The sequence below is a fragment of the Mesoplodon bidens genome, assembly GCF_964165515.1.
Source record: "Mesoplodon bidens genome assembly, chromosome: 3".
Classification (NCBI taxonomy): Eukaryota; Metazoa; Chordata; class Mammalia; order Artiodactyla; family Ziphiidae; genus Mesoplodon; species Mesoplodon bidens.
Window position 1 is genome coordinate 142,551,397 of NC_138178.1, and position 14,003 is coordinate 142,565,399.

Here is a 14,003-nt window from a genome sequence, read left to right on the forward strand (position 1 = left end):
TTGAAATCAGATAGCTCTAGTTTCAGATTCTGGCTTCACACTTGTTTAGGATCAATAAGTTTGATCTAATTGAGGTAATGCTCTTTCAAGAAATTCTCACTGATAATTCAAATAGCCAGAGTTCTATAAGTCGGTAATTGGCAAGCTATAGCCTAAGGCCCTTTTTTTGTTAAGCAGAGTTTTACTGTAACACAGACCTGCCTGTTCATTTACATATTGTTTATGGCTGCTTTCAAAGGCTACAACAACAAAGTTTAGTAGTTGTGACAAAGACTGATTGTGTGGCCCCCGAGGCCTAAAATATTTACTGTCTGACCTTTTATAGAAAAAAGTTTGTTGACCCCTGCTCTAAGTATCTTTTAGGTTCAAATGGATAATCCAAAGGGCTTAATATCCTAAAATATTGTTTGAATCATCAGAGGAAAATCTAGTTGTGGTAGTAGTACATTAGGCCCTCCACTAATCTGTAAGGTGCCTAATTGTGCAAATTTGATGAAGGTACTCCTTTAGACAATTATTGTAATATACTTATTAGTATAACAAAACTCTTACTGCTATCTGCCAGGAAAATTACATAAGTATACAAATCTGCAGTGTCTAAAATATTGCACTCCCCTGTACAGCTGTATACAGCAGTCCCAGTGCAGTCATGGGATCTGGTAAAAAGGACACTCTACTTGGAATCAACAGACCTGGGTTCTGCTTGTAGCTCAGAAACTAACCTGCTGATATCTTAGGCAAGCTGCATAATTTGTCTCGACCTCAGTTTTCTTACCTTTAAAATATAGATAGCTCTTAGTCGTTGCTTTGAGAAATTAAGTAAGAAGAGTAGACATAAAATTGCTTTGTTAAAGGCTTACAGCTCTGCAGACTCAATCTCCAGTCATGTTTTGGGCAGCTTCTATGGTTCTAGGACTGTAGTAGGTCCTGAAGAGAATGAAATCAGTTTAAAGAGCTTACAGTCTAACCAGAAAGTTGTACACATATGAACTACACTGAAAAGTTACAATTTAACATAAAAAGTTATGTACATTTGAATAATTAGAGCACGAGTAACTTACTGACCTTGCGTTTACTGACCTCCTACTATGTGCCAGACAGTGTACTGAGCCCTTAACATGCTTTATCTCACATGCATAATATTCACGTCGGCCATGTGCAGATGGTATTATTATCCCCATCTCTAAAGATAAGGAAAAATAATAACTGGCATTTATTATTCATTTACTGTGTTCCAGACACTATTCTAAGTGTTTTATATATTTTATTTCATCCTCACAGTACTCTATATGTACTATTATTATTCCCATTTTTCATGGGAGGAAATTTATTCAGAGATTCAATCACTGCTTTCCAGTCTTTTTCACAAGATGGCACACATAGAAAAATATTTGTTTGGCATTCTGGGGTAAATTTGAGGGGATTTGGAGCATCTATATGGGGCTAGGTAAAATATTCACTACATCTATATTAAAAAATTGACAAAGATATTCAGCGGAGGATCAGGAAAGGTATACATAATGGAGTCACTCATTGCTCTCTGGCAGTGGGTACTAGGTATAAAGTAATACACAGCAAAATAACAATTACTGTATTCAAGATATCTCACAAGGAACCATACAAATAGTGTTCAAGTATAACTTCAACTGTTATAAAATGTTGAATAGTTAAAAAAATTGCTTCAAGTATTTTATAATTATATGAAAATTTGCAACTGACAGCATTTGTGGTGCATCTACAACCTCTTTGTCTTTGGCAGGCTCTGAGATAAATTATTTACAAAGCAAATGGCTGATGGGTGGCTGAGCAGAACCAAGACTTGAATCCAGGACTGTGACTCTTCAGCCTGTTCTTCTAGCCTCTGTGTAAGGTTGCCCTTCTGCCGTGAAGAGCCAAACTATGTGACCCAGACCCCATTTATCCTTAGCACATTGGATTATTTGAAGTTTGATCGTCCAGGCTCACACTAAGGGGAAACATTATTAACCGTGGTCTTCAATGAACCTTGTTCCCCTACCCGGTTCTCTCTGACAATTTTAGAACTAGCATTCCATACTTCTTTCTGTTCACTCTCTACCCATTTCCAAAACAGGAGAAAATAGATGGGCAAGTGAGACAAGTGAAGATTCTGTGAGGTCATAGGCAACAGACTGACCCTGTGCTCTGGAGATGCCTGCTTGGGCTCACTCTCACTTGGGGCCTCTGCTTGCCTGCTTCCTGTGGAAGGTGAGTCCTAGCAGAGTGTCTGTTCCCAGCTCAGCCTGCTGTGCTCACACAGAGATGCTGGATTATAATAAAAGGCTATTTGAGCTGTCACCCAGCCCCTCCACGCAGGAATAACTCTAGATGTGACTCTGTTTGCCTTCTGTGCTCTGTTTGCCTTCTGTGCTTCACCTCTGAGCAGAAAGTTTCCCCAGGTGTGCTTCACAGTCTCATGCAGATGAATATTCTGTGGCTGAAGTTGATGTTGGAACTTTATATATGGAAACATTTTTTAAATATGAAGTTTGATATGCATGTATGTTTTACCTAATGATGGTTTGTCTAATTTCCAAGCCTACTTGCATTTGAATTTCCTACTCCAGCCTTCTGCACGGTGGGGGACCTGAAGGAGGTGGAAGATACGGGTGGTGTTTTCTTCCTGGCTTGGTCTGGCATGCTGAGTGACTGACATGCAGGCGATGATCTAGGGCAGGACATCTGGGGCAAGGTTAGTGACCCATGAAGGTGTCCTGAGCTCCCATCAGAGAGAGCTTGGAGCCAGCAGAGCTGTCAACACTCAGTTTCTTTTTGATTAAGATTCTGCCTCTTAACCCCTGGAGGCCACTTATCCTTCCCACCTCCAAGAAAAGACAGAGTTAAAGCCTGAGGTCATTGCTTAGTGGGAGCCCCAGGAGCTTACTTGGCCAGAAGGGGCCTCTTTTAGCCTCTCTCAGCAGCCACTCCATTATCAGACTCCTCTACCAACAGGTGAGCTCATGCCCTGTGATTTACAGAGCTCCTAAGCTACAGTGGCTCTCAGAGGAGCAGCTTCTCAAGGAAGAGAGAAGATGCTTATGGAAAACCACTGGTGAGGCAGGGAGGTCAGGGGAAATAAGTTTATTAGTTATTGTGGTCACTTTGCCTGTTTCAAGGGTGATTTTTTTGGAGGATATATCCTCCCAAGTTAGAGAGTTCTGTTTTCTCTTCCCATTGTGATTCAGTCTAGCTTATCTCAATAAGCTTTAGTCAATAAGCTCCTCACTCAGCTGCAGCCCCTTAAAGGCAGAAATTGTATCTTATCGTTGTATTCCTAGTGCATACACAGTGACTGGCACATAGTAAGTGCTTGAAAATGTACTGTGTTGAAATTATTATAGATTTAATGATGCACTATCGTGGATTTGCTTTAAAGTAATACAAGAGGAAGGGAGAATTGGGTGGGAGTATAGATGAAACAAGATTGGCCATGAGATGAAAACTATTTAAGCTGAGTGATAGGTCATGGGGGTTTGTTACACTATTCTCTCTAGTTTTTTTCAGTATTTTCCATATGAAAACTTTTTATGCATATCTGAATTAAGTATAAAAAAATGTTGAAAGATGCAGCCAAGACTGGCCCAATGCTCTCTTAACATTCTCATCTTTTTCCAAGGCACATAGCTAGATTGCACTTTGTAGTCAGGCCATGTGACTTAGGTTCTGGTCAGTAGAATGTAAGGCTCTTCCAAGTGTGAGTCTGAGCCTGCACGATCCTCTAAGCTTTCTTCCATCCCTTGCCTCCAGGCTGCATGCAATTAGTAAAAACCCAACTCCTAAGCAATGATGGAGCCTAGGTGGATGAGCCTGGACCTCTGAATTACTTCATGGAACAAAACCACCTGCCACACTCTGCTGATGAACCTGCAGTAGACTTGGATGTGACTGAGAGATAAGCCTTTATCATGTTTTAAAAAAAAATACAGTTTTGAATTGCCCTTAATCTGGCAAACCAGGTTTTGACCCCAGCTATTTTTGACATGAGAGGAGGCGCTTAGTAGTTACTTGGCCTTTTAGCTTTCATGATAATAACTAACGTTTATTGAGTAACCACTATATGCCAGGTATTGTTTTAAGTGCTTTGTATGTATTAACTCCTTTATTCCTACAACAACCCTATGAGAGAGAAACTAATTTTCTTCCCGTTTTGCAGAGGAGGGAATTGAAAGGATAAGTAACTTGCCCAAATCAAACAAATTATAAGTGACAAAGCCTAGACTCAGATTCACCTCTGACTCTCAAGCTCTGTCTCTGCACCAGCCTGTAATACTGCCTAAATATTTCAGACTTCCCCATGGGAAATGAATAGTAGCATGAAGTAATTTCTAGGCAGCATGAAGTAATTTCTAGGCAGCATGATGTATCACCTATAGAAGCAGTGCTGGGCCCCCATTCTGGGGAAGAGTACACAGAACAGAAAGGAACCAAAACCTGCTCCGCCCCCGCCCTTGTAAATGGTGTCCTTTTGATCAGAATTTAATGATGGTGTCCTTGATCATCTGCGATAAAACCAAGTGTGAGAGTTTCATTCATTCTGAATGGCTCTCTGATTTAATTCTTTTCCATCTCCTCTCAACCTTGACCCCTCCTGTATTTGCCACAAGGAGCAAATATCTGTCACCTCCTCCACTCACAAGTCCCACTTGCCCACAGCCCCACCTGGCCCACCCTTTGTGACCCTCTCTCTCCTTGATCCCAACCCAGAACCCATGTCTCTGTTGTAGGCTATTCAGAGCACATGGTAAGGCAGAGAATCATGTAAATAGTCATTAAACCTCCAAATGACAGTAGTAATTGATAACTCCCTTGCTTCCTGACCTCATTTGCTTGCTGCAGATGCTGCCAATCCTCAACAGCCAGCAGAGCTGAGGAGGGGGCACCGTCAAGCTTTTGCCAGTGCTCTACATAGGACAGGGGTTTCAAACTGCATTCCATGGAGAGGCTTCAGGAGTCACCTGAGAAGATGGGAGAAGATATAGAGAATGTTCAATGAGTGGGTTTCTAAAACCCCCAGCTCACTTCTATCACAGCAGTTCCACTTTATCTGCTTCATGTAAGATTGCATTTAGAGAATCATTCTACTCTTGAAATAGAGAAGAAAGCCTTGCTTTGGAAGCCCCTTTGAATCTCCAAACCTTTGAGCGCTTCTTCACGTCTTGAGCCTCTCAGTCCCACCATTCCTGCCCACCAGGGGCAGAGGTGGGAAGGAAGCCCAGTTGACTGTCCCAATTCCACTCTCTAGGCTCTGGAGTCATGGAAAATTACAGCAAAACAGCTCATGGGTGGAGAAAGGGGCCATAGGTTGCTGCTCCCCATACAAGTCCCACAGTTCTGAGTCTTACGTAGCCTTACGTAGAGTGGGTGCTAAATGAACATGAAATGAATAGATGAATGGTTGATCTCTGTTGGTCTGGGTGTAGTTCCAGTCGGGGTTGGGGAGGATGGGAAACTGGCCTTTATCTCAGAATGGTCATGATATTTATTCCTCAAGATTCAGAGAGGCAATTTGGCATAGACATTAGGAATGTGGGATCTAGAGTAAGATCCTCTGGCTTCAAATCCTCCCACTTTCAAACTGTGTGACTTTATCCTTGTAAAATAGGAATAGTATTTCCCTCATAAAGCTGTTATGAGGATTGAAATGAGTATGTGTAAAGCACTTGGTGCCCGAAATGTTAGTGCTCAGTGAACACTGATAAACGTTAACCCTCATCATTGTCATTACCTTGATCAAATGCCTCCTGACTCTCCTAAGTAGAATTCATTATTCTCTGCACTTTTGCAGCACTTTGCTCAGATCTCTGGGGAAACTGTCAGGATTTTTTCCCAAACTCCAAATCAAATTAGATGGTAGAGACAATAAAGCAGATTCTTTGAAATCAGGATACATAAATGAGTGAAGCCCTTACTCCTTCCTTAGCTGTCATGATTATGTGTCTGTCTCTCCCTCCCAACCTCTGGCTCCTTTGGGATATAGTCTGCATTTTATCCATCTTTGTATCCCAAGGGCTGAGTATACTGTAAATGCTCACTGCAGTTCGGTTGAAAGGGTGAGAAGTCTTGGCTTTGTCTGGACTCGGGAGTAATCCTGACCATTGCTCCTAGCCTTCCTACCTGCCTCATTTCCCAGAGGCTCAGCTTCTTTCTTTGCTCCAAGATGAGGATGAGGTGAAGAGTCTGGGCTAGGTCCAAGGCACCTCTTCTGGGCTTGGCTGTGAGGTTATGGGAATTCCGAGCATGCAGAGGAAAATAACATTTGCTGAGCACCTACCGTGTTCCTTGAACCTGCAGGGCTCTTTACAACACTTAATTCCCACAGCCATTTAGTGGAGGTATGTTCTTGTTAGTCCCATTTTCCTAGGTGAGGAAACTGAATTTAAGCAGCTTTTCCAGGGTCACATAGCTGATGTGTCTGAGGCAGAGTGCAAACCTGGGTCTGACTCCTAAGCTGTGCTCTTTTCACTGTCCTTGCAGGCTCCCACTGAAGCAAGCCGAGCTCTGCACCTTATCCCACCCCCTACTACCCAACTCCACTCCACCCTCTCCTCTCTACCTCAGTCTTTTCTTTATTCTTTCATATTAACCTCCCTAACATTATTTTTCTTCTTGAGTTGGCTTATTTATCACTTGGCCATGTCTCCTTATTAATATAACCAGGGCTTAAGCATTATGCCTCCCTACTGCCTCGTTTGCCAGCATGGTGCTGAGCACTTATGAGCTTGGCAATTCGACAGAGCTCAGAGGGCCCATAATATGTGCATCTTCAGCTGCTTTCACAGGGAAATGGGGTAGAGGGGAAAGGATGTGAGACAGGGCAGTGCATAGCACGCACATGGTAGAGGAGGAAGGGGGCGGGCATCGTGATGATGGCAGAAACAGGCATTTCTCCCTCCACGTACTCAGCCTAAACTCAAAGTGACCTGCTCGTGGCCTGAGGCTGGGAGCCTCCAGGAAGACCCTAAGGTCATTTCTGCCAAACAACTCCCTTCTATCTTATTTCCGTGCCTGGTATCACCATCGCCATTAGCCACCACTCATTTATTGAGTAGCTACTGTGTGCTGTACACACATCTCATTTGATCCACACAACAATCCCATGAGCTAGGTATGAATAGACTCTATTATACAGATGAGGAAGCTACAGCTCAGAGAATGTAAGTAACTTGTTCAAACTCATAGCTGGCAGTGGCAGAATAAGGAAAAAGGCCAGAAAGACCTAAAAATTAAGGAAGAGAAGCTGGGGTGAGGGGCAATTGACCATCAGAGTTGGCCTCTCAAAGCTGCTCCTGTTTGGGCATATGCCCAGGTGAGCTGGCATAGAGCAGCTGAATACCCCCATCAGCTCACCTCATGGCCTACCTGGGGAAGAAGGATTTCTAAGCTTCAAAGGCTGATGATCTGATTTCTTCCTGGCTTTCCAAGGAGGCTGCAAAACTGGAAGAAGCTGTCCAGGGACCAGGAGGACTTTATCCTCTAAAGCCCATCATGCTTCATACTTCCTGGACCAAGGTACTTTACATTCCCAATGGATACCTCAAGAGCCCCCCTGAAAAGATGCCTGCCCAGTTGATTGATTATTCTGCCCCAAGACTGTTCTTTTCTGGTGACTTTTCCCCAACTTTTTAACTTAGTCCCTTACTCCAATCTTATAGCTTCCTGGGCTCAAGCCTTCCAAGCCCATTTGGAGCCCCTCCAACAAGTATTCCAAGACAGTTTCCTCTGAGTCATGACACAAAAACAATTCTTAAGAAAACCAGGCTATCTGAGATTCTATTAGTTACCCTGGAGTTGGTCCTACCCAACTGACCTGGGTTCAGAGGTCCCCTAGAACCCAGCACTCCTCCAACTCACAGACTTGGACTATGCCAAGTAGCCCAGAAAAGCCAATCCCAAGCATTTTTGTGGAAGCAGCCACCAACAAAAAAGTAATAAGCTTTGTTGGAACAATTGGGGGTTTTTTTCATTCTTAAAATATATTCTTTTTTTTTTTTTTGGCGGCACATGGGCCTCTCATCGTTGTGGCCTCTCCCGTTGTGGAGCACAGGCTTTGGACGCGCAGGCTCAGCGGCCATGGCTCACGGGCCCAGCCGCTCCGCGGCATGTGGGATCCTCCCGGACCGGGGCACGAACCCGCATCCCCTGCATCGGCAGGAGGACTCTCAACCACTGTGCCACCAGGGAAGCCCTTACAATATATTCTTAAGACAATGATGTGATTTATAATGCAGGGCTAAGTATTAATAAGGCAGATCTTAGTAGCTCTAGTGGAGACTCGCTGTGCTTGATGGCCCAGAGCTCCTCACATCTCACCTCACCTTCCCTATCCTCCCCTTCCTCGTTCCCCTTATTCCCACACAAATAAGGTGGTGTTTGGCAATTCCCACGGCCAGTGTGTATGCCCAGTGAGCAGCAAAGCAGTGCTCACTGGTTTCTTTAAATGCGAGCAGGAACATGGCGGTAGTTGGAAGGACCTTGGAAACTATTCATTGAACCAATATTTATTAAGTGTGTACTATGTGTCTAACACTGTTCTAAGCCTTAGAGACAGAGCAGAAGACAAACAAAGATTCTTATCCTCAAGGAGGGAGGCAGACAATAAATACAGTTGACCCTTGAACAACAAGTGTTTGAACTGCACATGTCCACTTATAGGCAGATGTTTTTCAGTGAATATACAGTTGGCTCTCCCCATTTGGGGGTTACCGCATCAGCAGATTGAAACTTCCACCAAGAATCTTTGAATAGGAGACTCGGCAGGCATGGAAGGCCAACTATGGGACTTGAGCACCTGCAGATTCTGGTATATGCGGGGGCTCCGGGTACCATTCCCCACCACCAGCTACTGAGGGACAACCGTACATGAAACATAAGAATTATGAAAGGAACAAAACAAAGAAGGGGTATGAAGAGTGCTACAGAGGAGGTGGAGGAGTAACATTTTAAGTGGAGGATGGCGGGGAGGGGTCAGTTAGCGGAGGCCTCACTTAGGAGGTAATATTAGAGCAAAGAGCTGAAGGAGATGAGGGAGTGAGGAATGTGGCTAACTAAGGAAAGAGCATTCCATGTAGAGGGAACAGCAAATGCAAAGGCTCTGAGGCAGGAGCATGCCTGGCCTGTTCAAAGAAAGCAGGGAGGCTAGTGTGACGGGAGAGGAGAGTGGCAGGAAGAGGTGAAAGAGGTCATGGGAGACCCGGTGGACTAAGGACATTGCAGACCAGCATAAGGGCTTAGCCTAAATGAAATGGAAAGTTATTGAATGGTTTTGAGCAGTGGAATGACGTGATCTGGCTTCAGTTTTTTTAAAAAGTGATTTGTCTGGTAGCTTCCTTGAGAATATCCTGTGGGGATAGAGGTAGTAGCGGAGACCAGTTAGGAGATACATCTAGAAGGGTGATAGAGTTTAGGTATTAAGAGCAGAGTCTCTGGAACCAGACTGCCTGGGTTCAAATCCCAGCTATGCCACCTACTAGCTGCATGACCTCAGGCAAACTACATAATCTCTCTGTATCTCAGTTTCCTCATCTATACGGTGGGGATAAACATTGTACCTATCTCAGAGGGTTTTTGTAAGGATTAAGTGAGTTAATAAATGTGAAACTCTTAGAACATAGGGTTGTTGTGAGGATTAAATGAGTTAAAATATTTGTAACAGCCCATAGCAAATGCTGCTTCTATATTTGATGTTATTGTTGTTATTAATATTTTCTGAGTGAGAGATGATAGTGGATCAGTCCAGAGTGGTCACAGTGGAAGAAAAATCATCATACCTGGGGAATGCTTTGAAGGTGGAGGCAACAGAATTTGCTGACAGATTGAGTGTGTGGGACTCAAAGAGAGTCCCACAAAGAGAGGGGTGTCTACTCCACCACCCTCACATACAGATGAGGAAACTGCACATCTGAGGCCGCCATTGTTACAAGCAATTTTTAGAGTACTTTTTGCTAAACAGTTTAACGTTAACAGAAATCAAAATTAAAGAACAAGTTCACTCATAGTCTAACGTATAAAAATCCCTGTGTAATAAACTATTTTTATTTTTATCTAGTCTCTTCAATCCTTATCTTTATGCATGCATGATTTTTAAATAATTATGATAATTGCATTAACATAACTTTGTATTTTTTTAAAAGAGAAATATGGGGCACTTCATGACTTTAGCAAGGGTTCATTGGTCACATTAAGGAAATTAATGTGCTCAACACCATTTACACCCCTGCATTTATACAGAGCACAGAATTCCCATTTTAAGATGAAAGAACCTGTAATCCTGAATTAGCTGTGGGAGGCAGAGATTCATTCGCTTACTCACTCAGCAAACTTTTATTAAATGAGCCTATATACAGGCACCCAGGTAAGTATGCTGTAAGTAGGCCACACTCTTATTTCAAGGAGATTAGTCTTGTAGAGACAGACCAAATTGCTGAAATTGGCTTTTATATCTAAGAGCTATGCTGGAGGTACATGCATGCACATTACCTTGGAAGAACCATTCTGCTTATAGAGGTAGGGAGGCTCCCAAAGAGAGATGACACCTGGACACCATACACTTTTCATAGGACACAGAAGAGACTTAGTTCAATTGGCTCTTACCAAACTGACCATGACTTGTATTACTGATTGTTCTGACTGCCTTTTCCGCCAGGCTATGTATATATCTCTGATCCCTGGCACCATCCAGGGAACCTGACACATGGTAGCTGCTCTTTTAATGTTTGTCAGGAAAAAAATGCAGCATATCTTTAAAAAGTGACCTGAACAGTGGCAAATGAAAAATCACACAAGCCCACTAGTTTATAAGTCTTTTAGGGGAGGACAGGGGGTCCAAAAAAAAGATTTTTCCTGATTTTCAGAAAGACCATGTTTCTCATCTAAAGTCTTGCTAATGGATGGTCAGGAGACAGAAACTACTTTGCTATTCCAAGTAGGAAGGGTTTAATACAGGGAATTAGAGACTTAGGCAAACATTGGATTAGCTGGAGGAGTGAAGGCTGGGGAAGACACTGCTAAAGGTTACGAAATCAAAACGTGCTGGAATCTCAAGCCACTTCCAATCTCAGCTGCTTGCACTACCCAAGCAGGTGATTTGCAGAAGCTTACCCAGAAGTCAGTGCAAACCTTGGTTCTGCCATCTACCTATATATTTGCCCCCAATTGCCACCAGAGAAAAAGTACTTCTCTTAATCTCTCATAAGTGCTTCTCATTGGCAGCATATAACCCAGAACCATGAAGGAAGAAAGATCCTCAGAAATGTAGTTCCAGACTTCCCTCCTGCAATGCTGAGGAGATTTTAGGAGAAGGCAGTGACTGTGCTGCTTTGACAACAGACAGCACGGCACAGGTGACTTCCCCAAGTCTCATCTTTGAGAACTGAGGTTTGCATAGCTCTGGTAACATCTAGTTTTACTTTCCGTACCTCTAGGAAGCTGTCATGTTCGGTTCAAACGTATTCCTGCTGGAGCAGTACAATACTTACAACATTTCCATACAACCAAATTATAAAAATCTGCTGTTTAGTAAGCAGACGCAGGCAGTGTCTGGAGGCAGAAAGAACTCCAATTTTGGAGGCAGACATAATGAATGCTAATCTCAGATGTACTGTTTATTACTCATGTGAATTCAAGGAGTTATTTAACTCTTCTGGGGGAAAAATAAAGATTATAAAATAATCAGAGCTATAAATAAAATACATATAAAAGAATGCTTATAACAGTATTTGTAGAGAATTTGTTAAATAATGATATCCCATATTAAACAGTATCATGCATCCACTTAAAATTATCTTATAGAAGAATAATGTTGACATGGGAAACTATTCATGTTATGGTGAGAAGTGAGAAAAGCAAGTTACAAAACAGTACGAACACGGATTCCATTTTCATAAAAACAACTGTGCAACTGAAAGGCTTTACACCAAAATTTTAACAGTAGTTCTCTCAGAAGGTAGTTGGGATTACAGCTAGGGATTTTTTGTTTGTATGTTTGTTCCTCATATGTGTTAAAGTTTCTCAAATTTTCTGCATTGAGTATGTATTACTTTTATAAATCAAAAATACATATAAAAATAAAAAGTAGGATTCAATAGGAGTGAGAGAAGTAACGTAGACAATATATGCAAAGCTCCTGATACACTTTCAATAAATGATAGTTCCCTTCCCCATTCACTTAAAAATGGTTTTGCTTTACTTTCTATTTTGAATAAATAATAGTCACATCCAAATATGAAAATGAAAATTCTCCTTCCTTCCTCAGACGTCCAGCCACTCAATTCCTTTTCCTACAGGAAACCAATGTTATTTGGTTTCTTATGCATTCTTTTCACTCCTTTTTTATACAAACAGTAGTATATTATACTACCTTTACGACCCTTTTTTATTTTGTATTCCTTTTATTGGTGACCTTTCCATATCAATATATAGACAGTACAATAATTGGTAGCTGTACTATCATTTATTTAACCAGTTCCCTCTTGGTGAACATTAAACCCTGGTGATATCTTCTGAAGGTGGCCTTGGATGGAAGAACAGCCTGCACCTTAAAAATGACCTTCCTTCCTATTTCAGACTGCCCACTCTGTCTCCACCTGTTCTTACCTCCTGGGCTTCCTGGATGCTTAACCAAGCCTTCAATGCCTCACTTTCATGAGATGCTGACCTCTCTTCTCTGCTTACTGACCCCACCTTCCACCTCAGCCCAGCATCCCTTTACTACAGTGAGTGATACCCATGCTGTGAGTGAGAGAAATTCTCCCTGTCATCCTTAGATCCATGGGACTCCAGTGGGGCTCTACCCCCCAAACCCCGAAGTTACCCACAACGGCAGGAGAATGTGTCAACAACAATGAAATGCACTGTCTGGGCACTCACTGTGCTCCCCAGCAAGCAGAAGGGACTACGTGACCTCTTATACCCCTTTTGATGATGGGATGCTATGGTTGTATGAGATTGGTCAAAAGCAATGGGTTGCAAATTAGAAATATATGAGCTTGCACCCAGACTCCACCCCTAACTAGCTGTGTGACCTTGATCAAAGCTGTTAACCACAATGTGATATGATATCCTCATTTGTACAATAGGGAGTAAATGACACGTTCACAGGGCTTTCCTAGGGATCCAATGTAAAAACGGAGGTAAAAACGCTGAATAAACTCTGAGAATCTGCTCACAAAAAAAAAAAAAAAAAAGAGTGACCTTCCTGCCCCTGGTCTCAGCTGGGCTTTTGCAGTCATCACCTTCTCCCTGGATTTCTGTCATATCTCGCTCCCAACTTCTGAGGCTGAGGGGCTCCAAGAGAACCTGTTCTGGTCACAGCTCACACCTGTACTGGTTACAGCCTTTTTGCCTATTTCTTTTTTTGGCAGTGACTGGGTCTGTCATGGTTCTGAAGATATTCTTGTCCAGGAGCTAAGAAATGATGAGCCATGTGCCATGCATTGGGCTGGCCAAAGAGTGCGTTGGGGTTTTTCCATAACATCGTGTGGAAAAACCCAAACAAACATTTTGGCCAACCCAATATTTAATAACCCGTTCTCTCTCTGAGACTCTCTGTACCACCGTTTACTTCTGCACTGTCTCCCACCCTCAGTCTTATCTCTGGAGAAGTCAGTGGCCCACTCTCCCACCTTAATGCTTTCCTCATCCTCTTTATTATCTTAGAGAGCCTGGAAATAAGACTGTGGTGTTGTCACCTAACCTCACACCCTGGGGGACAAATGGAGGGTAGTGGCAATGAGCAGCCAGGCCAGGAATGCCATGGTGACACAAGGGGGTGGTAGCTGCAGGATAATTAGGAATGTGGGATGGGGTTAAGTGAGGAGGGCTTGGCCTGTGGTAAGGCTTCTGGATGAGAATTTCTTTGGTGGTAGTTCAGGGGAAGTAGTGAGGATCTAAGCCAATAAGAATGGCCTAAGCCCCATCCTTACATGAAGTCTATAAAGAAAGACCTTTTAGGTCATTGGTTAATTTCTTAATTAAACCAATATTGACTG